This window comes from Buteo buteo, chromosome 5 (genome assembly GCF_964188355.1).
Source record: "Buteo buteo chromosome 5, bButBut1.hap1.1, whole genome shotgun sequence".
NCBI lineage: Eukaryota > Metazoa > Chordata > Aves > Accipitriformes > Accipitridae > Buteo > Buteo buteo.
Window position 1 is genome coordinate 16,155,891 of NC_134175.1, and position 27,794 is coordinate 16,183,684.

General features: G+C 43.5%; 1 protein-coding gene across 1 annotated transcript in view; it reads right to left on the reverse strand.

The window, feature by feature from the left end:
• Nucleotides 1–27,794, reverse strand: part of MAP2 (microtubule associated protein 2) — a 247,110-nt gene that overhangs the window by 80,850 nt on the left and 138,466 nt on the right. The window lies entirely within an intron of this gene.

Sequence of the window (27,794 nt, forward strand, 5' to 3'; positions counted from 1 at the left end):
AGAGTGGACAAATATTACGGTGGAATTTAAATAGTGTTAGCTATACTAAAAGAAGAAACCTGGAATAGTTTCAACAATCTAGGGAAACAGTACTTCAAGAAAGCAAAAAGTTCCTCTTTCCACTATGATTTACTTATTCTTTGCATAAACTGCAATGAAGGCTTTCAAAAAAATATCAGAAAAGAAGGCACAGCCAGTCCTCTAAAATGTTGTGTTGCCTTAGTTAAAAATTAATTTGGATATTTATGGGCCTTTCTTCCCTACCCATTATAGCAGAACCTCATTATCAGAGAATATGCAGCAGCGACCTTACTAGTATGTTCTCACTGCTTTTCTTCTCCATCAGCTGAAGTTACTGGCAGTGAGAGGGACCAAGGCAGGTGCTGGACTGCAGCAGGAAGGGCAGTGGAGCTCACAGGCTGCACCAACACCCCAGCATGGCCCCTTACTGCAAAGCCATCCTGGTGACACCATGTCAATATGCCACGGGGCACAAGTACGAGCCTTGGCACAAGCTGCATTAGCTAGATGGCACAGGATTGTGGAAACACTCCTCCCTCAGTATGTTCCTCACCTTGAAGCCTAATCAAAGCCAGCCATGCAAATCAGGGTATGGGAGTGGGGTGGGAAATGCCCCCTCCTTCCAGAGGGATCAAGCAGGCACTGTTGTGCACCACAGGCCACATCAGTGATACTGACCCACATCTGTGGGCCATGCACAGCCCTCCCCAAAAAGGCTTTCCTTGTCCAGACTGACATGGAGGATGCTAGAGACCCTGGCCATTCCCTGTCCGGAGAGATCACGCTCCACCAGCAGCTGCCAACAACAGCAGTAAAGCAGCAGTGAAGAGACACTTCACGGACCTTAAATTCATGTCCGTGTAACTCAGGTGGTGCACTAGGGATGGCATTATGGATCTGAACTGGACATCCTGCCTTCTAAACTAATAACTTGTAGCAGAAATGATGGTAAAAACAAAATCCTCCAACCTTTTCAGCCATTTGGGAACTGTATAGAGACAGAAAATACTTAAATAATTTGGAATTAATACAGAGGGACAAGCAGTCTAACTTTGAAGTTACCTCCTCCTTTCAAAAGCACTGTACATGTATTTCTTAACCCATATGCTCTTTTATGTGACACCAGCTCCTGCTGCCATGGCTGGGTTGAACCGAGCCCGAGTGCTTTGAACTCAGCACACCACAAATCACCCACAGTAATACAGCATGAGACCATGACATGCAAAAACCCAAGATAATGCTGATTTAAACATCCTGCCATGCTAGCTGTCCTGTATATTTCATGAGTACATCTTGCAGAATCATCTTAGCATTACATTAACATTGTCTTTGCATGTAAGCAGATGAATTTTCTACAAATTTCACTTTTTAAGAGAACTTTACAGGAGACCAGAATTAGGCCAATACTGAAGGATTTTGCAAATACCCTGCCTTCCTGCTTCAAGTCATGTTTTTACCTACTCCTGTGTCTATGAGCCCATTCACAGTGAAATGCGGCTTTTTGATTTCAGGGAAGCTAATTTATTAACTAAGAAAAACAGCCACCAGGGTACATGGAGGAAGACCTACAATTCCAGTTCTGGGGAGAGAATAACACTGGAGGCTCGTGAAAGGAAAGACAACAGACTCCTCCAAAAAGAAAACCAAACCCTGGCAGAAGGCATGGCCAGATCCTGAGCTCAGTGGGAAGGAGAGGGGAAGTGCCCCCTGTATGGCTCCAGGGCCAAATCCTTCTTCCCAGAGGGCTATTTAGCTCAGATGCACCATAGCACTCATTCAGCTACCCTGCTCCCAAGTCCAGTGCCAGGAGAGGGTGGGGATTGCTCCGTGGAGGCAGGCTGGGGCACAGAGGCATGGTTAGCATGATCTCAGGCACCCAGGGCTTCCAAAACTCCTGAATGAGACTGCCTAAAAGAGAATTTTTCATTAAATTTAAGAAATTCAGATAATTTCTTTCAGAGAAAAGAAATTTGTGAGGTGAGGTGTTTATAAATTTTTAAAGAGAAGAGGGCACCAAGAAGTAGAGAAGAATGAAATTGTCTCCAAAATGAGTTACACTAAAAACCAAATAAAAAAAATTCCTTCCTTAACATAAAAAGCCCAAACCATACACAAATAGGGCACAATCTAATTCAGACTGGTAACCAACACAACCGAGAAAACCTTTAATTCACGTCCACGTACCAACTGGCCAGTTGGGATGATGTGTCTGAATATTAAATATCAGGCACTGTGGATTAAGAAGTCCCAAGGGAATTTGACAGTAAATTTAACTCACTGACAACTATGTCTAGAATTGCAAAGGAAAGCGGGTAGGTATCAGGAGGTCGGAATAAAAGCAACAAGAGACAGAAGGTGGGAAATCTGGACAGACAAATTCCAATAACCTCCTGCCGCCATCATAAAGCTAAGCCTGTCATATGTAGTACACAAACCCTATCAGTGCTATTGTCTTCATGGACTCTCCACATATTTACAAAACACAAGGGCTAATTTTTGATGCCATGAACACATGGAGAGCTTTGCACCCACATTTCACTCCTTCATTTCAGCTAACATGCATCTTCTCTCAAATTAATTTGATTATTTTCAGATGTGAGCGGTGTGCTTCACACTGATCAAAAAGAATCACAGCTAACAGCATGGATGGGGAGAAAGTCTCATGGTATCTGACAGGGACCATGTTAACTTCTCTCTTACTTAAAATGCTTGGTCATGGTCCAGAAGCCACTAAGCAATTAACAAAAGTTACCACTTGATGCTAAATATCTAAGTGCTGTAATTCTAGTAATATGGTATATTATTAGACAGAATTATACATTCTCTCAGTTGGAGCCACTCTACCTCTCAAGCCTAATAAAGGATAAACACATTTCTCTGGTAATCTGTAACAAATATGATTTATTTCTTCCTTGTCCAGTGCTTAAGTTATTAGCTTGCAGCTAGATCCCTCTTTCTAGACAATATGAGTAGACTATCCTCTTAAATACTACCTTGCATCTGTTAAAAATGCAAGCAGTGTTCATCTCACACTTTTATCAGCATTTGGCAGTTTTTAAAGGCTTTTCCATTTCCACATTGCAAACAGTTAGTCAATAGTCACATATTCTTTGTAGAAAATCCTTTTGGTTGTACCTTGGATGAAAAATAACGGATGGCACCTGAACCAAAGGCTGAACAAAGGAGGCTCACTGGGGAAAGACGAAAAAAGTTTACTGCAATCTGCATCCTTGCCAGATCTGAGAACAAGGGATGGCTGCAGCCTCTGAAGCAGTCGATCAGACCTGCAGCACTGGCACAGCAAAGAGCCAGAGGAGCAGCTGCTCATACTCCGCACTCCTCTGCTCCTTCCTGCATGGTGTCCTGCCCTGTGGGTGCAGAGATTTAAACCCCTCTCGGAGTTTCCCTCAGTTGGGCTGAGCATCAGTGGAGGCAGGCAGGTGGGAAGGGTGCATCACCTCACTGCAGCAGCCACAAAGCTCCTGATGAAGGGGAATGCTTTCACTTGGAGAAATGTGAATCTGACAAAGCCCCCCTGCTCTGTACTGAGTAACAAAACCTGCTCGGCCAGGTGGTATGCCCAGGTGGTGTACAGGAGGTCCGAGATGCAAGCAGATCCATCCTGCTGCAGAACGTAGGAACAGGTCTTTCTTTCAGCTGCCACTCCTGACCAACAGAGCTCTTCCTCTGTGGGGAAGGTATTCATTTCTCTGGGCTGCTGGAAAGCAGAGAACAACTGAGCTGACCTGCCGTTGGATGCTCCCCTCCTGAGACACACAGTTGCCCACCACAAAGGGCTGCCCTTGCTCCCTTGCCCAGGAGCTGCATCAACTTGCTCAGACTCCAGAAATCTAAAACTGGGTGCCCTTCTCTCTTTGCAATGGTGAAATCATGCTACTAGCAGCTTCTGCCTGCAAAAAAACCATCTACCATAGATCTCACTTCTAGCTAAAAAGCTAGAAGAATCCCTGTACAACCCTTCCTGCTCCAACACCACCCCTTTTTGATAAACTTTCTATCCACAATGCTGCATTTTTACACCATTTACCATTCATCAAACACCCTCACACACACCCATCTATCATTAATCATAATTGCTTCCTGCAGGAGAGAGGAAAGGCATTTTAGCCAGTGAAGGAGATGGTAACCATAACAACAGCACCATGACAACTGTAAGTGATATCTGAGAGAAGAAATAAGGCAAAAACTTACTACCAATAAATTTGGTCCATGATAAGGATGGCAAAACCACTGAAGAAGCAATACCAATCAGTAAAGGTGCCAACAGGAAGAAACACAAGTCTCTCTGGATTAAACTGCACACAATCCTTCTGCAAATTTTAAAATGAGGCATGATGACAGCCTTTTCATCTCCTGACCAGCAAACAAAGGCGGCAGTCCCTGCTCAATCCTACCTGAGATCTTTCCTGCCTTGGAAAGCCGGAGGGGCTGAAGGATGGAAGGAGTGCTGCCGGGAAGCCGGGATGTTTCCTGGCAGCTAGAAGACTCCTAAATTTCTCAGTGGAGTCTTTTCTTTCCAGGAGACTCATTGAAATGAGCCCTGAACAAGGACAGGATTGCTCCCAAGGGAGCACCTCAGAGTCAGACACACTGCATTGATTTTTCCACCAAGCACAATTTCAAATGGGCATCGTGAGCCCTCTCCGTGCACTTTAGAGAAGGCATTGCATTTGGCAGGCTTGTTTGAAACAGGAGGCTCTGCAGCCGTTAGCCAGCAACCATCTAAACGACTCATGCATGCCAAGGCCCTGACTTACAATCCTGGCAGAGAAAAAGATTCACCAACACTTGTGGCTACATCGGCTTTTTCACCCTCAGTGCAGGAGGCACAGAAAAACTGTGACAAATAAACAGCATTAGCTCCAAGGGCTGTGTGCAGATAGTTTTTTGGGGCGTGATTAGACAGGGAAACGTTCAAAGAAGCAGTTGCACTATCTGGCCCTCTCGGGGCTTTTCAGGGGGAATTCAGCTCACCAGTTTGCTATGCAGGATTGCTCAGAGTGGGCACACTGGAGTGGTCTTTCCCCATTGAAATATTTTGTCATCCTCTGCACAGCTTCCCTCTCCTAACCTCCTTACCTCCTTGCTTTTCAAAGCATTGCAATAATCTAACTGGAAATTAAACCTTTCTACATGGCACGCTTGGTTTTTCCACAATATGAATATAGACTTACAACTCTATATTTAAGACTTAATGAAATAAACACTCAACAACTCAGTCCTTATTTGTACTTTTACAGTCTGTTTTTCACTACCAAAGTAATTATAAAAGATTTGCCCCACTTATTACAAAAACATTTTCAAAAAGCTAAGAACAACAGAGGAAACCTTTAGTTTAAGGAGATTATTTTGAAGGGAAAATGAGATTCAGATAGCATCCAGGAAACATGTCTCCAATAGAAGAAACATCATTTATTTTAATTTTTTTTTCATATTTCCCTCTTACACAGTGGTCACTTCAAACCTTAGCAAGAAGACAGTTGAAAATCCATAACATCAACACAGCCGAGCTGGAGGATGGGCTATTTAAGACAAGGGTGCTCAAAATACTGCTTAAGGGGAAAAAAATTTTCATCAGTCAGAGAAGTAGTAGTATACAACTTGATACAGTCACTGCAGGCTGGGTAAAAAAAAAAGGTACAACTACTAGAAATACTCACAAATACATCACACTAAAACCACTGTGGCTGCCAACATTTCACAAGTTTGGCCAGCTGAAATCTTGTCAGAAGCAAACACTGGCTGGCTAATAAAAATGAACACTGAATGCTTGTTTCCCCTCCCTACTGCCACTTCCCTAATTTTCAGTGTTTATAAAAGGCTGAAACAAAGTCATCTTCTGCTTATTCATTGCACAGGTACAAAAGGTGATGGCAGCACACACTACCCAGTTTACGATCTTCTAATTCTTAGACTCATATTTTCAAGCCTGTTGTTTGAAGGAGTGCCAGCCAAACTGTGTATTTGCCATGGCTACTGCAAACAGGCTACATAGCTATGCGCTTCCTTTGCTCCCAGGGCCCACTAATCAATACTTGTATTTGGATTAGGGTCTGGTAAAACTAGCCCACAAAAAGGCTGGAGTGAAATTTTGCAGGATTTTTTTTTCCCCACACTGACCTTGCTAAGACACATTGATTTGATGTTGCATCTCTTCTCTCAAGAGACTCCATGATGGATGACAGCGCAGATTAGGTAGCGAGAAATTAATTAATCATGCTAATATGTTACTTGTGTATTCTCCATGTAGGACAGGTCTGTGCTCTTGCCAACTTCAGTAGAGCTACTCTGTGTGTAGGTGAGGCATACTGGACCATTTAGCAGAGAGGTGCTACAAACTTAACTGCTAAGCAAAAACTCACACAACAAAATCTCACTTATCCAGAATAAGCACTTTAACTAAACTGGTGCGTCTTTTCTTTCTCTGTATACACGAATTAATTTCACATGCCTTATTTCTTCCAGTTTCACCAAGATGTCATCAAGCATGACACATTTTCACACGATCTTAACTGTACTCAGGGAGCTTTTAATTAGAAAAAAAAAAAATGCTGCCTCTACAAATGTGTCTGCATTTTTTGATTTTTCAAAGGTCTTACCTAACTTTTAAAACTAATTCCACCCCTGCTACAGTACAATTTTTGAAAATACCCAGATGCTATCTTTGGGAGCATCATCACATCAGCAACTACAAATGGTAAAAAGCACATCCTGGGCTAATTTTGGGCAGATTCTTCCCCATAAATATATGCAGGAGAACCAGGCTGCAGCAGCAATCTGGAACGCAGCATTCGCACCACAGTCCAGCTCTCTGTGCCTTCTCCACGGCCAGGGACACCCGAAAAAGGGGTAGTTCAGGAATTCCAGGGGTGGAATTCCTGATCCAGCTGCCACCCCAGCTTAATTCTGTCCTTCCATATGCTGAAGTAAAGGAACACAGTCAATTATTCTACAACTGAACAAGCAACACAAAGACACTGATGTGAAAATGAAGTATGGCAGTGGTAACAGGAAAGGATCTTCAAGGCCATGTGCTGCTCCAGTTTGTTGGGCAAAAATTCTTGCTCACGTGAAAAAAGTTTTCTCCCCAGGTCAAGGGCAGCAGATTATTCCTTTGCTAAGAGTGCTTTTAGCACCACTTCATAATACTCAAGACACACCAGGCAATCATGCCAGGCACACAGTGGAAGCAGAAGCATCTTATTTTCTAACAGAGGCATTGTTTATTCATGCTGAAAAAGAGCATCAGACAGAAGAAAGCTTGTTCCGAGGTCCCTCCATCCAGACTCACTTAAGCATCTTTGACTCTCAGTTTCACAGTCAGAAAAGCTTAGAGGCAAGGGCCCGGGAACCCATTACAGCCAACAGAAACCAATGCTTTTAACTGCAGCACAAAACATCTAACTGTAAATAAATAAATAGAAATAAGGAGACAGAGGGATGCAAAACTGATTTGGAAAGAGGTTATTTGCAAAGGTTGCTTGCTTCTTTATTTACAGCAAACTTGGCATAAATTAGCTAGTGCTAGAATTTTCTTTCCTAGGGAATGTCTGAGCAGTGACTGTTGTGCTGCAAAAACTTGGTCCTACAGAAGTAGTGGGATTATTTCATCCCTTCGTATTATTTTCTAACTGACAATGTTACAGACAAAGGACTTTTTAGCTTAAATATACCCTTACGCTTCTATGACTTAAAAATACGCTGTCCACCCACATTCAGCTACCCACTCGTATGACCCATTACTGTATACCCAGGCAAATAAAATAATCTCTCCCTACCTGGAAATGCGAATACCCAGAAATCTCTTATGCTTTTAAATGCTCTAGACAGTAAAAATCACAATATTTGGGACATAATTTTATCATGTGGTAGCTTTTCCCTGCCAAATCTTTATTCAACCAACCCCACTGCCTACAAAAGAAAAGAAAGCAAACAGCCACTCCTCCAGCCTGTTCAGGCACAAGGACAGGAGGGCAGGGAGGACGGAGCCAGTATTGAAGGAACCTGAAGCCACAGGAGTTGATTTTGCAGCCCTTGCCTTCAGAGGCAGTTTTTCTCTCAAAAGGACTTCAGTTAAGATCTTGGGATGCACACTGAAACAGGAAGAGAAGTTTATGTGCCCCAACTTGTACTTTAACTATAGTGGTTTTTTTAAAGTTTAATTTTTAATTCCTTGGGTTTTTGAATTAAGAAAATTAAGGTATCTAAAGCATGAGGAGGAACCAACTCACTGAGTCATTCAGACTTCCCGAAATCTTAATTGCGGGACTTGCTGTCACAGCAAAGACCTATTTCAGAGACTTGTTTCCTCCCCACACTCCCACAGGTGTATGCAATTACCTGATTCTTGCTACAGGTTGGGTTTAGCCTTGTTCTGGTGCCATCCCTTTTCTTCCCACTCTGTGCCAAGGGGCTGACGTAGGTACGTGAAGTCAGTGGCGTTCTCCTGGGATAAGATGAAGAATGAATGGGTTTTGTGGGAGGCAAGGGACAAGCCCAGAGCCAGGGAGTAAGGAAGGGTAAAAAAGTTGCATTGGATGAAGAAAGCACACATCAAGAATGATAAGATGTGACTGATGAACAAATTCAGTAACTGAGGAAAAAGTCTGGAAAAAACCCAAGCCATGGGACTGAATGTGTGTTGTTTCAATATAAAGAGACAGCCAGAGGGAAGGAGGGAAGCTAGGATTTGCCATCTCCAATCAAACCATCCAGTCTAGACTCCTGCCACAAGCAGTGGCCAGCACGAGCTGCTACACATGAAGAGGCAAGAAGCTCCACAGAGCTTCAGTCTCACATCAGCGTGTTCTCAACACACAAAGTCTCCACCTGGTGACACAGACCTGCTGATTCCCATCAGAGCCAGGTGCCCACATGTCTATGAGGATCCAGATCATCATGCTCTTTCCAATACAAGCAGTGCATACAGAAGATATCCTCAAGGTGACCTTCTGGACAAGGGAAGTAACCTATCTGTGTCCTTCCATGGATTGCCATCAGAGATTTCCATTAAAAGGACAACAGGATGCTGAAAGCACAACAGGATACAGGACATGGAGAGCATTGATGGGCACAGAAAATTCACACATGCATTTATGTGTTCAGGTGCTTCTGATGTCTCTTCTGAGAGGTACCCAGGATACAACATACGATTCATCTTGCATTTCTCTGTATTTTTTCTTTTGCAAAGTCTTTCAGCAGCGCTAATGCTGATGGTTTAGGATGCCTGAAAGCATTAAGTATTAATCATAAATGAAATAAAGTACACCTGGAAAAGGTACAGAGCGCTCAATGAGGATGATAAAAGATCTGGAGAAGCTTCTGTGCAAGGAATGACTAAATAGGCTATGAGTCTTCATCCTGGGAAAGAGGGGAATGGGACAGGTGTTTATAAAAATAGATGCAGCATGGAGAAGATAAGCAAAGAAGAGGCAACAATCACTCTCTTCACAAAAAGCTATGGTGCATCAAACAGAACTCGCTGGTGGCAGGCTCCCTGCAAATGAATGGTGATTATTCCCACTGTAGGGAATTACACTGTGCAGGAGGTGGTGTATGATAAAAGTTTACATAGGTTCAAAAGCCAAGTACTGAATTTTTCTTCTATTAATTTTCCCATGGTTTCTCAATTTGAGAGCCTTTTCTGGAAAAGGAATGGTTTTGCCACATAAGCAATATCGAGATTGAATGTGGCTTAGAGGCTTCATTTGCTATTTTAATATTGACTTTGAAAAACTGTGTGTTTTCCTGTCATTGATTTTTAAAGGCGACCCTTCCTCATCACGCGTGATGGAATGTAACAGCCCCTTGCTGAGCATCACAATGTTTAACAAACCCTAAATGAAAATACACTGTATGACAGAAGACTGTATTCCACTGTAAATGAAAAGCACCTATTGCACAGCCAGGCTTTAGCAAATGAACAGCTTTGTTGGTCTGATAAGTTGCTAACTGAAACACGACATTACATCCCAGACACATATTCTTCCATATCCCTCTGCTGATACAGCAAAACAGGCTCTGCAGACTACATCTTGCCACCTGCATGGGGCTAGTTCACCAGATGAAGAAAGGGGGTGCTCATTTTCAACCTGTTCTGCAGAATCAACTTGACTACCTCATGCTAAAAATCTAGAGACAACACACAGTGACACTGAGCGAATGATTAGGTTGGGGACATCAACAGGAAGATCAGCTGAGAAAAGTGTTCTGGGGTAGGGGTGACACTGAAGAGAAAAAGCACATGAGCAGCTAACTAGGAAGACAGATGGCCCTTCCTGAAGGACCTAGTTATGTATCCAGAGCCTCCACTTGTAAGAGGTCTCATGAGATACTATATGTAAATGTTTTATAGATGAGATGCTCGATGCTGCAACAGCATAAGCAAAGTCTAGTATGTTTTCTTTTTCATTTAGGGCAAGCAGTCTGAAACACATGCCCCACCACTGACCTCTACTCTGACCCAGAGGGGCTGTCTCTGGTTGAAAAGATGATTCATTCACTCTGCTAGAAGGTCTGAATGAATAGGCAGTATTCAGACTGCATAACGCTCACCACTTGGGATTCCCTCAAAATTTAGGTCTGATATGACTGGGTCAGTAACCACGCGCTTTTGTTCCTAGCTCCTTGAACAGAAATGTCTCTTTGCATCCTTCAGCGGTTCCCACAAATCAGGTCGATTTTTATGGCTTGCTAATTATTACTGCTAGACTTCTGCCGGGCTTCAGGATGAAAGCAAGTGTATTTCTGAAAGCTCAGGGCACAAAACTTACAGAATAAATCACTGTCTATCTGACAGCAACAAAATCCAGCCATGGCAGCCACTTAAATATACACAGCTGGATAGTGCTGAACTTTATTTGTTTAGGAATGGAAAGTTTTGTTCTGCTTTTCTTGACAGAGCATATTAAAGACTGCTAAAAATGCAAAAAAGAGAAAAAGAAGTAACTGTCACAAATCAGATTTTGTCTAGAGGTGAATCAACACATACCACACACACAAAGCTATCTGAAATGACATTAAGGTTGCAAGGTTACACCTCAGGAGTTTGGCTGTGAAAGAATGAGAGATGACTGCATAATCTGGGTCCCCTTCTGCATATGTCCTAAGCTACTGCCTAGTTCAAGAAACTGCTTTATTTTTCCCATTCCCTCTGCCTAGATTATCCTAGTCTTCACTGCATCAGCTTCCCAGCCCAGCCCAGGTATTGCCCTGGTGGGCTCCAGTCCCCAACCCAGTGCCTGTCCATGTTTGCTGTCCAGACTATAGCTTTCACCATTGCAAACTTTGAAAGTTTTGTCCTCCTCATATCAAGGTCCACTTTCAGATCCTTTCCTGCAGGTTTCATCCCAAGCAGCAGTTTCCACATTCCCATTCCTCTATTAACTTCCAGCTTTCCTTCCTGGACTTCTCATCCAGTCTCTCTCTACAACTTGCCTCCATCTCGTTGCTTACCCATCCTCACTCTTCCCCATGCATCCTTTATCAGAGCTGTCGTCTTCTGCCCTTGACCCCTGCTTCCACAAGTTCTTGGCTATGTTTTCTTTGGTCACCTCTGCACTTGAAAGTGTGGACTTTCTCCTCTCCATGGACTATAAGTAAAGGAGAGGCGGCTTATTCTTTTTTTTTTTTCACTCACAGTGATATGATATAACACAACATAAATTGGGCTGGTCAGGCTTAGGGAGGTTGGAAGCAGCAGAGGCTCTAGCAAGTCTCTCATGACACTCAGGAAACTTTAAAAAGATACGTTGTTCCCTCCTCAACAGCTAGGATGCTAAAGAACTTCACAGACAAGATCTTGAGTTGAAACAGCAAGTCTGGCTTCCTCAACCCAGCCTGGGAAGGCAGCCTTGCTCCAGGAAAGGGCAGCTTGGGCAAAAACACGTGCATAAAGTGCAAGACGAGCCTGACTGCCAGAGAGGAAAATTGCAGCCTAAACCACAAAAAATTTGGCAAAGTATGATCAACAAATGGACCGTGTGTGAAAGGATGTGTACGTTATGCTCAGAGATGCACTAGCAGGTAAGACCGCCGTATCCATAGTGATGGCAGGCGATGATGCACTGGCAGTAGCACAGGCCAGAGTTTGATGGTCTGATTTGAAGCACAGGGTGTACAGAGACCTGGAAAGACTTTTCCAGAGATGCAGACAACCCTTCTTAGCATCCCCTGAAAGAAAGTATAGGTTCAATCAGGGGAAAGCGTAAGCGCTCCCCACAAAGGCATCTTGAAGGCTTTGCTATACCCTCTTCATCAGTAGACAGCTGCCTGCCATTCAGATCCGGGCCCTGTTCCTGCCCAAACTCCTGCTGCTGCTGCAGCAGCTCTGGGGAAGAGAAAGCTTGGATGCTGGGACTGCAAAAGGAATGGCTTTGGACTCTCTAGGACCCTTTTGCCGAGGGTAATACAGCGTTCATGTCTCCTGTTATGGACCCCATAATACCTGGTTCTTTCCTCTGGCACTGCCACCACTACACGTCTGAGCCCCAGCCACCCTCCCCAGGCAGGTCCCAGCCATCCAAAGGAACACACCATGCTGGGGCCTCCCCCTAACCTTTTCTCTTGGCAAGCTAGTGCTGAGTAATAGGCAGCAAGATACTTGTCCCAGATCCTGTCTCAAAGGTGCAAAAAGACCTGAATTTACTCAGCCTAAGCCCTGAACTCAGGTTTGTCCTGGCCAGAATTCAGGCTGTAGCCCAAGAAGTCATACTGAGGTTCCTTGCAGCCCACAGGACAGACCACATGCAGAACAGCAGGGCACCTTGTTCTGAAGTCGAGACACCTCCCTACCTCCAAAAATGTTCTGAAGCAATAAACAACCATTACTTTCTCTGCATTTAGACTTACAACGTGGAACAAAAGAGCCCCCACATCAAATGCTAGGCACTCCTACAAAAATGTGAAGGGACAGGCACTAAATTCAATAAGATACAAACTAACTGCCCAAGCACAAAGGTGTCCCTCTTCAGTCTTATTCCTCTCTTATCCCCTCTCTGGGCACAAGAGAAGACATGCCTCAGCGTATGGCCCATGTCTAGCCTGACACCGATCTTTGAAACACCCCTATGGTCAGTGCTAAATCCTCACAGATGAAAATACTGGTTCAGGCATTGAGACTTCCTGATCAATTTACAGATCATGAAAGTCTCCTCCCACCCCACACCTGATTTCTGCACTGTATTAGGCTGAGCTGATGTTTGGGGGCATTCTTCCAGGGCACAGTATCCAGGTATTTTCCAGCATCACTGGGTACCCTACATATGCACTGTCAAGAACAAAGAAATGATGAAAACCACTTGTTTGGTTGTTGTTTTTTTTTAAAACACAATACTTACATATTGTAAAAAGAAGGCGTCTGCTGCTGTCCTTTTAGCTGTTACCAGTTTGAAATACTTTATATGAGTGAAGCTGCAGCACAAACTAGAAGAATAAAACCTTAAAGCTCCTTTTCCTGAAACACTGCTAGGATCAAACCCTACTGTGTGCCCGGAAATCAGCAGAGATTTCCAGTGAGGATTTACTTTGGTGCTTTGTCAGTGTTCTCCAGGAATATTTAAAAAGTCAGGAGATTTTTATTGAAGCAAATTTTTACTTGTCCTTCAAAGAGGCACCTTATTTGATACAGGAGGATTTGATGTCAGAGCATACTCCAAAACTGCAATCCTCACACATTTCAATTTTCTTTAAATTTCTGAACATTTTAGAGGGACTTTACTTGGTGAAGTGGGAATTGTTAACATCAGGCTAATAAAGACTACAATATCCACATCGTTATACTTGACATAAAGCCTGTGAGCAAATGCAAAAAATTAACATTTAAAAGATACAGTTGATATTTCAAACATTAACCATTCAAATGATATGCTGCTTTGAAGAACATATTACGCTTTACTTTGTTGTACTGCTTCCAAGGAGTATTGTTCATAACCATTTTCAGCTTCTGAAACGAGGGTGGTATTCTTCCTTTTTCCACAGCAAGAAATGACTATTGAGACAACATGTTTTTAAATAGAAGGTTTCTTTCTATCAATACTAAATGAACACAAAGGTGACAGGAAGTTACTGTATAATCAGTTCTCTCCATATAGCTAATATTTCATTGCTCTCTTTGTTTCCTAGTATTAAAACCAACGTGGCTCTATTTTCTTTGGCTCTTGACCTTTTACTGCTTTCTCTATTGATTTACCTGTTCAGAACCCTGGGAGGTCTTAACATTACAGATTTCCAAAATCAATGGGGAGATTTATGAACACTGTGCAATGTTCTCCTTATCAGACCAGAACAATTTTCCGTGGCAAGAAAGGCGCAGAAGGAGTTCACATTAGGGAGGATCAGTACGGCATTCACAGTCTTCTGCTCAAATTCCCAGACCAGTTCTCAGTCAGTGGTATGAAAAATGGTCAGAGAAAATACTCTGAAGAAATGGCATTGAGACACTTCTAACTCCAGCTCTTCTTAAAAATCCAGATTAAAAAAAATTAATCACAACTTAATTCCTAACATTCATTTTTCTGTTTCAGCAATTGCTGAACAAGGAAGTTACAAGATCATAAAAATAGGGGGCAGCAGCAAAGCCCGGTGCTGTAGCCATGCTAGAAAATACATTAAGGTCCCTGAACTGTCCCATCTCTGCAAATCATTGTGAAGTGTTTATGCAAGGTCAAATTAGACAGGAAAGGGCACAACTGGACTTTTATACACTGAAAAAGAATAATCGGTCCCTTTGCAGCAAAAAGTCTAAGCATCCAACATGTTCTTGAGGAGGAGGAAGAGCAGAGCAGTCTGGTCTCACTGCAAAGCAGATCAATATGCATGTGGAAGACCAAGGAGACAAGGAGAGCTTTCTTCCCCATAGCTGAGATGTTTCTGTCCTCTCCCAACCCCTAACTGCAGGGTTCTGTCTTACTGGCAATCCCGGTATTTCTGAAAATCCTTCTTTCAACACTTTTCTGACAGTATGGGCTTGGTCATACTGACAGAGCCAGACATGCCTATGCTGGGAGATCACCATGTGCATTAACCATCCCTGACATGCAGCTCCTGAGACAAGGTTGTACTTCTTCTGCAGGTAAACTAAGCATGGACATTTGGGGTGTTACAATGTTAAATCCTACACTGTTAATCTCCTGTAGGCAGTCTGTAGTGTAATAAATAAATAAATAAATAAAAATCACTGGAACTTCATTTCCACACATATTTAAGAGCAGGAAATAGGCAATACATTTACTCATTGTAAATCAACTTCTTTCTCAGCAGCTAAGTGAGCTGTATCTTACATTTTCTGACACCCCCACAGGATTACTGACTTGCATTCCCTTTTTCACTGCATATTTGCAGGACTGCAAATATATTGCAATATAAATTCATTAAGTGAATTTATAACACAGAAAGTATCAAATACAATTGAACATGGCAAAGCAGCAGACCATCTAGCGATCAGATACGATTGCCTAATTTCCATGAGTTAGCATGTTTTAGCCTTTCAAGATCAATTCATTACAGAAAGTGAAGCATTCAATTCAGATCCTCCCCAAACTGATTTTAACCCCTTCTTGCTGCTTTTCTCTGCATCTATTCGTACATATGGAAACAAATGACAACTCCATACAGCATTCCAGAATTTCTCATGCGTTTTCACATGTGTGTTTTGATGGGGTCTCATGTTCATGATAGTGAATCAAAACTTCTGTCAATAAAACTGCCTCTCTCAGGAATTACAAATGTGACATGACCATGATGCCAGACTACATCTAAAAAAATGGAAAAGCAACATAAGGAGTACATTACACATTACTTTAATTGCACCCTCTTTACAGAGAAGACAACAATAGAACCTGGTAAAAAGATGACGAAGATTTTCTGCATTCAGCAACACCTCCTTCCATTTTACTTCCCTTGTCATCTCTGCACCAGAAACACTGAAATAACGAGCATCACTGCAGTTGTAACGACTTAACACCCACCTCAAGCACATACAGAAAAAAACCTAATTTTGTAGGCTTCAATGCTTTTAAAATATGTTTTTTACCATGAGAGCTTGATTAAAATGCCACCCACAAGCTTGCAGAAGGGGGGAAAAAACAACAACAACAAAAAATCTACTTTTAATCAGTGGTAGCACACTTGCTGCATTGCAGCATTTTCATAAGCTCCACAACCTTCTGCAGTAAGAGGTAGCAGAGATGCCCAGACAGATATATTTTTCTGAATACCTTATTCTGGAAAAAATTTAGCTGACACTACAGTTGCCATCCAGTACTATTATGCAATATTCCATTTGAGGAAGATAAAGCACGCATACATGTTCTGGACCATGTTACAAGGCTTTATTTGAAAACTAGATGATTATGTGTATGGGCAACGCGGGGACAACTCTGACAGCCACTCAGATCAAAAATTAATTTTTGGTGATATCCGAGATAAATAAAAGCTATGAAACACTCTGGTTTCCCCTCCATCTTACCCATTTGATAGCTTTATAAATTTAGGCTGATTTTTATGTATATATATTCCTGGAAATTCAGATGATAGCACTGTATCAGCTATGATTCTCTTTTTTTTTTTCTTTTGAATTTACAGTCTCATCATCTTTGGATTAATGGCTACAGATGCTGCATTACTGCATTTTGACCAGGAGCCAGAGTTTGTAGAACAGACACCCCAAGCCTGCAGCCACTTCAAAGCAGGTAACTAGCACTGTGGCTGAATCAAGAGCCTGTAATAAACTACATAAAGTGGCTTGCTCAGCAGTGTATGTGTTAAATGCAGGAGTTGATGCAGATTATAGGAACAGCATGCAACCAGTGGTGGGCTAGGAAAGGGGACAAGTTTCACACCTCTGATCAGAGTAACTTACTAGCCACTTACTCAAGGAAAAAATCTCACACAGCTCTCTCTTAAAAAACTATATCTACTCTTTCACAGGAGGAAAACTACTGCTATTGTAATTAAGAGACCAGCCAGACTGTATCCCATTTCAGGTAAGAACAGAGTGAATTTCCCCATGAAAGATCAATCACCCTTTCGAGGACACTGTTCATGCCAGAGCATTAGGCATCCTTTAGACTTTAAACAAATCAGCTCTAAGAGGAAAAATCTATCAGCCAGAAAGAGATGGCATGCACTATGCTAGAAACCCTGGCTACCATCTTCTCAAGAGGGAAATGTAAAGTGAGTTGAAAGAAGGGGAAAAAATAGACCTTTGATATAACTTCAGTGGAGTAGGCAGGTCTCCCAGTTCTTCACTTGCACCTCTATACAACATTAGTAGTTGGTCTATCCATTTTGAATGTTATGCGTAATGTGTGTATTTGCAGCTCTACTTTGACCTGCCATGAGTAAGCATCATGGATGATAAAGCATTCTTCACCAGAGGAAGTAACAAATCCATGAACCGGCAGCAGGGGACACCCTAAAAGACGGTGATGTTCCATCCGAATTGCTCAGGCTGCACAGGGAGATCATACCACCTAGGCTGGGGAAGGCACATAAGGCAAGATCCTAAAGGAGATTTTTTTAATCACTGTCAATCAATATTCTGGGGAAGAATTCCATGCAGCATCCATCATGAGTGATTTCAGTGAAGTCAAGAGAACTACCTTGACTTAGCCCAGCTCCAAATCTGGCACCCACTGGCTGCCTGGAGCTCCCATCTCAACCCCTTCCTGCTCCCACATATGTACAGAACTGACTCCCACCAACTTCCATGGGATATACATCATGCAGAAGAAACATGAGCAAAGCTTGACCCTATATACACAGAAGACAATGAGCATATCATACCTGAGGGTGCAACATGGTGCCAAGAGATTTGAGAGAAGAGGGCCAAGGTGGGACACGCAGAGCAACCAGAATTACAGTAGCCATGGTTGAGCTCTGTACAACCTGCTTTCACGCCTGGACACACAATGCTGTGGATGTGCCAGGTTTGGCCAGCAGGACCAGCTCAGACAGCCCCTTGGCTCAATGACATCACTTTTCTATTTTTTTCCTCCTTTCCTTCTATCTTTCTTTCTGCTAATTGCACACAGGGTTGAAAATCCCACACTGCTAATCCCACAGGGTTACAAAGAGAGGAAGAATGTTACGATCATCCAAACCTCCCAGTGATGAAAAACGAAACTTCTCTCCTTTGTGTTCAAGGAAAAGCTTGGCTTATTCTTCATAGACATGGATTTCCCAGGAGATTAATAACATCAGTAATTATAAGGTACTTTATTTAAAGAGATTTCCGTTTTATTATCTGTAGACTGCTGAGACTATGATTGTCTCACCTCTTCTCTGGATTATTGTTAATTTATTATTTGCTGGCAATTTATCTTCTTCCATTAGGCATTAGCTGCATAGAATTTGCTAAAATCGACCAAAGGATGAAGAAATCCATGCACTGATTTAAGTGCCTTCAAGATCATCTCACTCAAATAGAGGTTTTCTTCCTCCTACCACTGTGGTAGAATATAGATATTCCTATAATCACAAGGATCTCTCAAAAGGCAGAACAGTTTTATGGTTAAGGTATTGAGATACAAGATCAGAGTTCAGTCCAGGGTTCTGCTGTTCACCTGCTCCATGACCTTGAACTTATGAATACATAAGCCTGTGTCTCAGTTCTCCCAGCTGTAAAACACAGATTATAATGTTCACGCTGTCTGTAACTTGCCTATTTATGCTGCAAACCCTTCAGGGCAAGGGCTGTCTCTTCGTATATGTGTGAGGATGCTCTGGCTCCCAACCAAAGCCTTCGGATCCAGATTTCAGAAAGTTTTGCTCAAGGAAGGACATTTATCAGACACAGCATCTGCCTGGAGGCAGCACGACAAACTTGCAGCCACAAAAAGGAGACCCAAAAGGAGAGGACTGCAACATCGGCCACTGACACCAGAGCCTGAGTTGCCTCTTGAACATGTTGGGGAAGTGGAGGGATCCAGGACACCGTGTGCCTGCTTGACAGCTCTGGGGACAGAGGCAGCCCTGAGCTTTGGAATCTAACAGCTCCGCCCCCGGGAGCCTAGAAACTCAGCTCAGGCCCCCAGCACTGCTGAAAGGGACCCTGATCTCTTAAAACTCTTGATGATCACCCAGGACTATCAGGAATAGCCAGAGTTTAAAATAGTACGTGAAGTCTCTGATGAAGGTTGCAGCCCACAAGCTACATTAAGGAGCCCCTGCTGTTGATGTTAGCATAAAAACAAATGAAAATGCAGATTCTTATTTTAACTCCATAGGGCTGCTGGCCTGACCAACTGAGCTGTCTCTAAATGACTTAATTCTTTCACAGAATCTCCATAACACTTCCCCCCCTCTTTCCTCCAGGGATCTATATAAAGCTTTCTGCATTTCTTCTTCTGATGGATGCTCATTTCTAAAAATACTTTTATAAAGAACTGCCTTTGGTAGCAATTAAAAGTGTGACACAACATAGTGCCAGAATCCACTTAAGAAAACATAAATCACAAGGTATACATCAGGTCCCTGATATCAACCTGCCTCCACAACTGCTCAGCAGGTCCTCAAAATTTCTCCCTGACATTAAACCAGTATTGTCAACTCCCTGCTCGATTCTGCTGGTTAACTCAGCTGAAGATGTGTGAATGTACAAGTAATCCAAAAATACTTGCTCCCTAATTCCCTTATTATGTTTTTGCTCCGGTTTCCTCTCTCTGCCTGTCTGCTGTGTCTATCCACATCCATAATTGTGAATCACACCGGCCAATTTCTATCATGTTTGACAGAAAATACTAAGCTCCTACCTACCACCTTTAGGAAATCCACAGATGGGCAGAGGAGAGAGAAGATATTAATGCCTCTGTGAAGGGAAACACAGGGAGAAGAGCTCAGCCCTTATTCCTTCTGTTTGGCAGTGTTCTGGTGGTCTACTCAGTAAATGTGGAGCTCATGCAGCCATAGCATATGCTCTTTCTGGTCCAATTAACTGTCTAAGCAAAGACAGGTAGAGGATGAAACAGGTGCTGGTTAACCTACAGTGGGAAATCACTGTAGACAGGACATAAAAAGTTGCTGAGAAAATGCTGCATGGAACTCAAAATAAGTCAGAAGACCCCAAAAGTCCAAGGAGTAAATGGAGATAATTTGGGGAAGAATCACAAAAAACATGGGGGAAGAGAGCTGGTGATGCAGGGAAAAACCAAGTGCTGTGGGTCTGAAGGACCACAGGAGAGTGTGTGAATCTTTCACAGGGAACCAAGGGGATGAGAAAACTAGTGGCACCTGGGACCACAGAAAGGGAATACAGGGGCTGGAGAGTTAGGTGTAGACTGTAGGTAGTGTGGTGTCATGGTTTAAGCCCAGCCAGTAACAAAGCACCACGAAGCTGCTTGCTCACTCCTCTCCCATCCCTGGCCACGGTGGGATGATGAGGAGAAAATATAAAGAAAAGCTCATGGGTCTAGACAAGGACAGGGAGGGATCACTCGCCACTTATGGTCACGGGCAAAAGATAGACTCAACTCAGGGAAAAAACGAAATCAACTTAATTTACTACAAATCAAAACAAAATAAGGATAATGAGAAGTAAAATCCAAACCTTAGAACACCTTCCCCCCACCCCTCCCTCCTTCCCACCTCAACTCCACTCCCAGTTCTCTCTACCTCCTCCCCCCAGTGGCGCAGGGGGACGGGGAATGGGGGTTGGGGTCAGTTCATCACACCTTGTCTCTGCTGCTCCCTCCTCCTCAGGGGGAGGACTCCTCACTCTTCCCTTGCTCCACCGTGGGGTCCCTCCCATGGGACAGTCCTTCATGAACTTCTCCAATCTGAGTCCTTCCCACAGGCTGCAGTTCCTCACAAACTTCCCTGGCGTGGGTCCTTTCTGCAGGATCTTCAGGCACAGGCTGCTCCAGCGTGGGCTTTCCCGTGGAGGGACAGCCATCTTCGGGGGCATCCCCCTGCTCCAGCATGGGGTCCCCCACAGGCTGCAGGTGGGTATCTGCTCCCCCACTCACCTCCATGGGCTTCAGGGGGACAGCCTGCCATCTCACCATGGGCTGCAGGGGCATCGACCTCCTCAGGCGCCCTTCCTCCCCTCCTCTTTCACTGACCTCGGTATCTGCAGAGCGGTTCCTCTCAAGTTCTAATCCCCCTACCCACAACTGGTTCCCCTTCTTAAATATGTTATCCCAGAGGCGCTACCACTGTCACTGAGTGGGTCAGCCTGGGCCAGAGGTGGGTCCGACTTGGAGCCGGGGAAGCTTCGAGCAGCTTCTCACAGTTGCCACCTCTGCAGCCCCTCCCCTGCTACCAAAACCCCACCACACAAACACAAAACATGGGGTGAAAAAGGTCACGAGCTGTGAGCAGAGAGCCAATGCTGCATACCACCCCACACTGACAAATAATACCAATTATTTTAATTTACAAAATAGTTTAATTGGCAACAGCATTTCCAGCAGTGAGCTGAACACAAACCAAGAGGAAGACCTGACTTCAGACATTTCAAAGTACAGATTTGCTCTGAAAGGTGTATTTCAGATTGCGAGAGAAGGCACTTTCATGACTTTACCAGATCCTCCTCACTCAGGCCAGAAAAGAATAGTTTTTCTCATCTTAATTTGGCGGGTTTATTGCTAGCTGAAGCCAGTTATGTAAACATTCAGAACCTGGGGGAAAAAGGGAGCCAGGGGGTATCTTATTCCATTTTAAGGCCAACGTTTAGATTACTTTTTAATGGAGCTGGACTATTTTGTCCATTTCTGTTCCTTGCTACACTGGCCAATATGCAGAAACATGGAGCTGCATTAGTAACTGGACTTCTGCTGTGTTAGAGAGACAAATACTCCCAATGGAAAACATGCTAAAACAGCGGAGACAGACCAGAGATGAAGCTGGCCTCATGTATTTTACAACTCATAATACACTAGATTTTAAGTCAAAAACCCCAAGTAAAATAGGATTAGATCCCTTGTTAGCTGCATAATGTATGTGCTTCCATACTGACACGTCCCAGGTGAAATGCATCATGTGAGTATGGTTTTCCATCTACAATTTCCCAGCATCAACTACGGAGTCTCTAAGCTACTAATTACCCTGACAAATGTGGTCTCACCAGCGTGCTGTCTGGCTGCTTACACCTCCACACCTCTTCGTAGATTTGTCTGTAAGCTCTTTGGGGTCTGCAACAACTCTGCTGTTTGAGCACACATAACCTAACACAACAGTGATCTAATCCGGACTTGGACACCTAGTTACTAATATTATGGTAGCTACAGCAATGAATCACAGAGCATTAACAAGCATCACAGCAAAAGCTGTTGCATACAGTATCTAGTTCCCAGGCATGCCGCCATTAACACTAGACTTGATCCTGTTGTGTCCAATACTGTTTTCGTTACACTCATAAAATGGAAACATAATTCCTCTGTGTTCTTATGAGTCTTAGCACCAAAACTGATGCAAGAGTAATTGTATAAGCCAGCAATTTTTTTTTCCTACAAAAGAAGTCATAACTAAAATAAGGATACTGCAGAAAAATCTTACAGATGTGGGTACAGATAACATTATTAATTACTTGTTAACGAAGGACTACTGATCAAAGTGCCTTCCAATCTACACCAGATATCCCACACAGACATGGCAAAAGACAAAACAACAGGCGATCTTACAATTTTATCACAAAAACATCCTGAAGCCTTCTGATTTAGAATTGAAGGATGATTTGGAAAACAATGAAGAGAACAAGCTGTGTCTGTAATGTCAGGATCTCCCTTTTCATGCGATGACCTCACTTGTACATTAAACCCACAGCATATTATATCCCTCTCCCTGCGTAATCATTCCAGCTGCCCAACATGTCATGGCCAGAGACCGGACTGAATTATAACTTCCTGCTTCAGAAGGGACCGAAGTCTCAGAGGGATTAAAAATGAGGGAAAAAAATTACTCATCTGAAGGATGACAACTAGAGTAATTTTTGGTCACGATTACAAAGAGTTTTCTTTCATCAGCTATGCTAGAAAGAACATTACAATTCAAACATCTGTTCTTCTCGTAAGCTTCACTCCTCAATACAAATGAATCTATGCCTCTCTCAAACTCCTCTCATGGAGAACGCTCACAGCACTCCCATTACTCCCACTATCTCTTTCAAAAGCATCTTTACTAACAGAACTGCTTAAATACACATAACTCAGGCTTAACTCTGAGCATCAGTTTTCCCAGCACCGAACATAAAAGGGTTGTAATGCTTAGGCATTTGGTGACTCGCACTACAAAGCCATTTACAGTTATCAAGTGGGAATGGGATAATTTCTTCCACGAGGGCTTCACAGGCAGCACTGACTACCAGCCCCCCCTCAGTGCTGACAGGCAGGAGCACATCCTTGTGTGCTGTACCTCAGCCCTGACACCAGCCAGAACCAGATGCTTCACAGGAAAGTGCAGGAGAACTCTGCAGTAGGATGCCATGGACAAAGGTGGTTTTAATTAGCAGCAGGGTTTGCTGTGAAGATAAGCAGGGCACATCTGGTAGGTCAGGGCACTGGAGGAGGCAAGTGATACAAGGCCTTTTTGAGCAGGTCACCAGCACAGTAGCACCCTGATGGATGGCATAATCTGACTGACACAGAGTTGCCCTCCAGTTCCTGTAAATGAAGGGCTGACACACGAATGGCATGGCAAGGACTGTATACCTTTCAAAACCGAAACTACAATTTTTAGAAGTGTGGGCAATTCCTTTTTCATATAGCCATAAAGCTATAATCCTTAGCAAGATGGTATGTTTTCAAAAGGATGTTCATACCAAAAATTCGACTGCCTTTAGGGAAATTGAACTTCTCCTCCGTGGTGATGAGTTTTCTTTCCCTCCATGTGATTCAGGGGACAAAACTCACGGTTGTGAGAACTTAACATCAGCACACTGGACTGGTTCTTGAGCTACAGGAAGTATTATGTTGGAGATGCAAAAGAAAATATACTTCTCAACTGCAGTAAGTCTTCACAAAACCAAAAATCAGCTCGTTAACTCACGTTCACCTTTCTTAATTTTGCCCTTCTATAAAGTGACTTAAGTGCTGCACAGGAATGGAAAATCTCAGTATTGGGGTTGGCTGCTGATCCTGAAAAAAGCATCAGGCATGAGCTGCAACGTACAAAATGGTGTTTCCCTTACTTACCAATCTCTTCCTCAAAATTAAGCTCCTTTGCTCATCACTACAGAGGGGAAAGGAAGAATGACATTTCCCTCTTCCTCTTCCCTCCTGGTCTCTCTGGCCCACCTCTTACATCCAGGGAGTTGGGGAGATGCTTACTAAAAAGCTGCAGCAAGTCATATAACCTCTGCCTGTCAATTCCTGCCTGAACAGTCTTGCTTCCTGGCTCCTAACAAGTTTTAAGCACCTACTAGTGACTCAGGCTGCTAGGTAGGATTATTACTAACACCACCAGCATCATCATCATGATTTACTAGTGACGGGGCATTCTCCTTCCTTTCCATTGCTTCACAACCACTCCTGAATCCTTTCAAAATGTAGCAAATGCTACCTTTGATAGCTGATAAATACAAGTAACACAGTGTTCTGCTTTTACGGCTTATGTTCAAAACAGGTGTTTTCAAACAAAAGAAGGTCCAGATAATGGCTATTAAGATAATCAGAAGAAAGGAGGAAAGAGACAGGTTGATTATAAAATCGATGACAGCCCTCCTTTCAAAGGAGGAAAGAGGTAGACTGATGATAAGGAATAAACACAAAGGAGGAAAAACCAAGGGCTAGTTTGGTACAAGAACCCTGTGGCCATTGATAAGTTTTAGCTGGAAGTTAAAGGTTTCTTGCAAGTAAGATTGCAGAAGAGCCTACTGGTTGGCAGAAGACTATTTTTAAGAGGGAGGTTGATGGAGGAGGAGTGGATGCCACACTGGCAGTGACAGCAGGCATGCCAAGAGCCTCCTTCAGCCCTGTGTCAGAATCACGCAGGTGGGTATGTCTCCTTGCAACCCTCCTAATGCCACACAGGAGACACTCAAGCTGGCTGCATGGGAAAAGAGAAGACAATGCCAATAACACCACTAAGCTATATCTTGCACTCTGACCACATATAATCTTTGCCTAGTGCTACAAAGGTCATTGAGGGGAAAAAAAAAGTAAGCAAAATGAAAAAAGAGAACAACATCTCTAGAGTTTTTGACTCTCCAGAAATCAAGACATTTCATCTGTAGGTACTACAAGAAATCATTCTAGTAGATATCAATTCACATCCCTTTTCCTAAAAACTGTTCTCATCATTGCTCACTGACATCTTTCTGTACAATGTCAACTTCCAGGCAGCGGTGAGAGAAATTTCTAAACCTGAAATACAAGCTGCGGTGTATTTAAAGTGCAGTCATTTAAAGCACACTTAGCTCTCTACAGAATTCATCTAAGCTGCGCTTGTATCTGAAGAGGTTCCAACCTAATCGAACAAAACATCAACACACAAATGTTCTCCCTGAGTACATCACAGGTTCAGCTTGGCCCCATGCTGTCCTCAAGCCTCTGCTCAGTATGGCTGCTGCCAAACACCAACCCAGTCTACGTGCCTCTCCTTCTGAGCATCAGTAGATTCACAGTAGAAAAAGAAGTGCAAGTAATGCTTATACTTAAAGGCTACTCAAAATTATTAGGAATCTCAACATGATAGAGCCTTTGGAGGGTGTTAGAGTTCTCCCTCCTGCTCAGAAACAGCCCCACGCCAGCCGAGGCAGAGTCCAGGTGAGTAAATTGTCTTGGTACCTTCCTGTTGTGGAGTACCTTCCTAGAACCAGCTTACGCACAGAGACAGCACAGTGAAAAGCTTCTGTCAGGAGACACTGAGTTTGTTCACAGTGCACAGGGAATCACAGGGCCCAGTGACCAGTGTGAAGAGTCACTGCAGCAGCCCCAGAAGCATCAGAAGCAAACCCACACTATTGGAGAACGCTGTAAAGCTTCCAAAGCTGACCCTTCAACTCCAAATGCTGCACACAGGCTGTACTGACACCCCAGCTCAGAGGGATGTAGCCCTGTAGCCCTCTGTGTCACCTTGTTGGTTCTGTTACGCCACCTCCTTATCCAACAGCCCAGCCTTGGGGGATGGATGCTCTTACACAGGAGGAAACGCACCAGTCTCCTTTCCCTGAGCCCCTACCTCCTTTATCACAACTTTGCCCTGTCACCCACATGCAGCACATTATTTCTACTGCTAGTTTTCACTGTTACTTTTACTCACTACAGAGACGAAGGACACAGGACAGACAGCAATGCCCACAAGACCTTGTTTTTATCTCCTAACCACTGATGCAGTGATCCTGTGTAGAAAATGCTAGTTCTGACATACGATTGTTTCCCTCTCTTTTCATTTCAGACTTGCCCACTTCTTAAACTGCCTGTGGCATCCCAGCAGCACCAAGAGGCTATGGGGCACTCCAGGGATATACTCTTTATTTCAAGAGCAATAATTTAGGCCTGCCAGTTAAAGATGGGACCTGCAGGGACAACTTAAGCTGTGCACAGTAGACATTTGAGAATTTACTTTATCACCAGTGGAATATTATCAATGGAGAAATGGTGAATGCAATAAAACTGCCCATTACTTTAAGTCTTAGAGGCTAATTTAATCCTTCATTAGTACTTACACGCTGCTGCAAGCGTATTCTGGGGCCATGGGAAAATTCCTGAAGCGTGCAGGATCACCATAAGCAGCCTTATGCTGCCCTCCGCTCTGGCAGATGCTGGCAGGGAGCCAGCCTGCAAGCAGGCTGAGTTGCTGTATGTGCTGGCTGCCCCCAGGGAGCCTGACGAGAGCGAAGGCCAGGGCTGGACCAGCTCCTGCCCTCCCACAGTTCACTGTCCAGAAGGCAAACACTCCTTCCCAAACTGCTGGGCTGCTTGTGCCACACTTTCCAAGAGGAGGAGTAGCACTGAAGTTTAGTGCAACAACAAAAGATACCCTAAACCTCAGACACAACAGCAGCACGTCTCTCAGGGACAGGAGAGGCTGGCACGCACAGCCTTTATCTGACTCTCTCAGCCTGTGGCAGGTCTTTGTTGCCATGGCTTGCAAGAGAGAAAAGTTCACGGATGAAAAGTGAACACCTTGGTACTTGTGTGTGTGCTTTATACAGCCTAAAAACCTAGAGGGCCAAATTTGATTCTTGATTTCCATTTCCTTCAGATTCATGGAGTCAGGAGAGACTGCATGCAGAAGTAAACTAGGGACTGGTCAGGAAATAGATAGATTTATGGACTTAGAAAAGCTCAAGAAGTCCAAAATCAGCCTTGTACCCAATACATATGCGTACACATACAAGTGCACATGTGCATGTACACACAGATCCCAGATCATATGCTATTACATTTTTTTTTCATTCTGTAGTATCAGCTTGCCTTCCTTCAAAGCTGTGCTTGATCTTTCCATTTTTTCATCATTAAGTATCTTGCCAGCCTCAGAAGCATGGCACAGACTACTTGAGGAGAATAGGGAAGATTGATTTTTCTCACTCCTTAAGTATAATCTCACAGAAGGAACATGTCCTAAACTGGCATAAACCAGCACCTTTTTTATTAATGACAACACAGAGGAGGTAACTTTTACCAGCTGAATAAAACCTCTTTGCATGTGTGTGTTCATGCTGTTCCTCAAAGGATGCAGACTCTGAACCTCCTCTAGCTTGCTGAGCTAAGAGGAGATCCTGGGAAGGGGACCACTATTCCATTATGCCTTACTTCTCACTCTCCATGAGCTTCTACAAGCATTGCCTGAGCTCACTGAAACCCTCTTGTTTT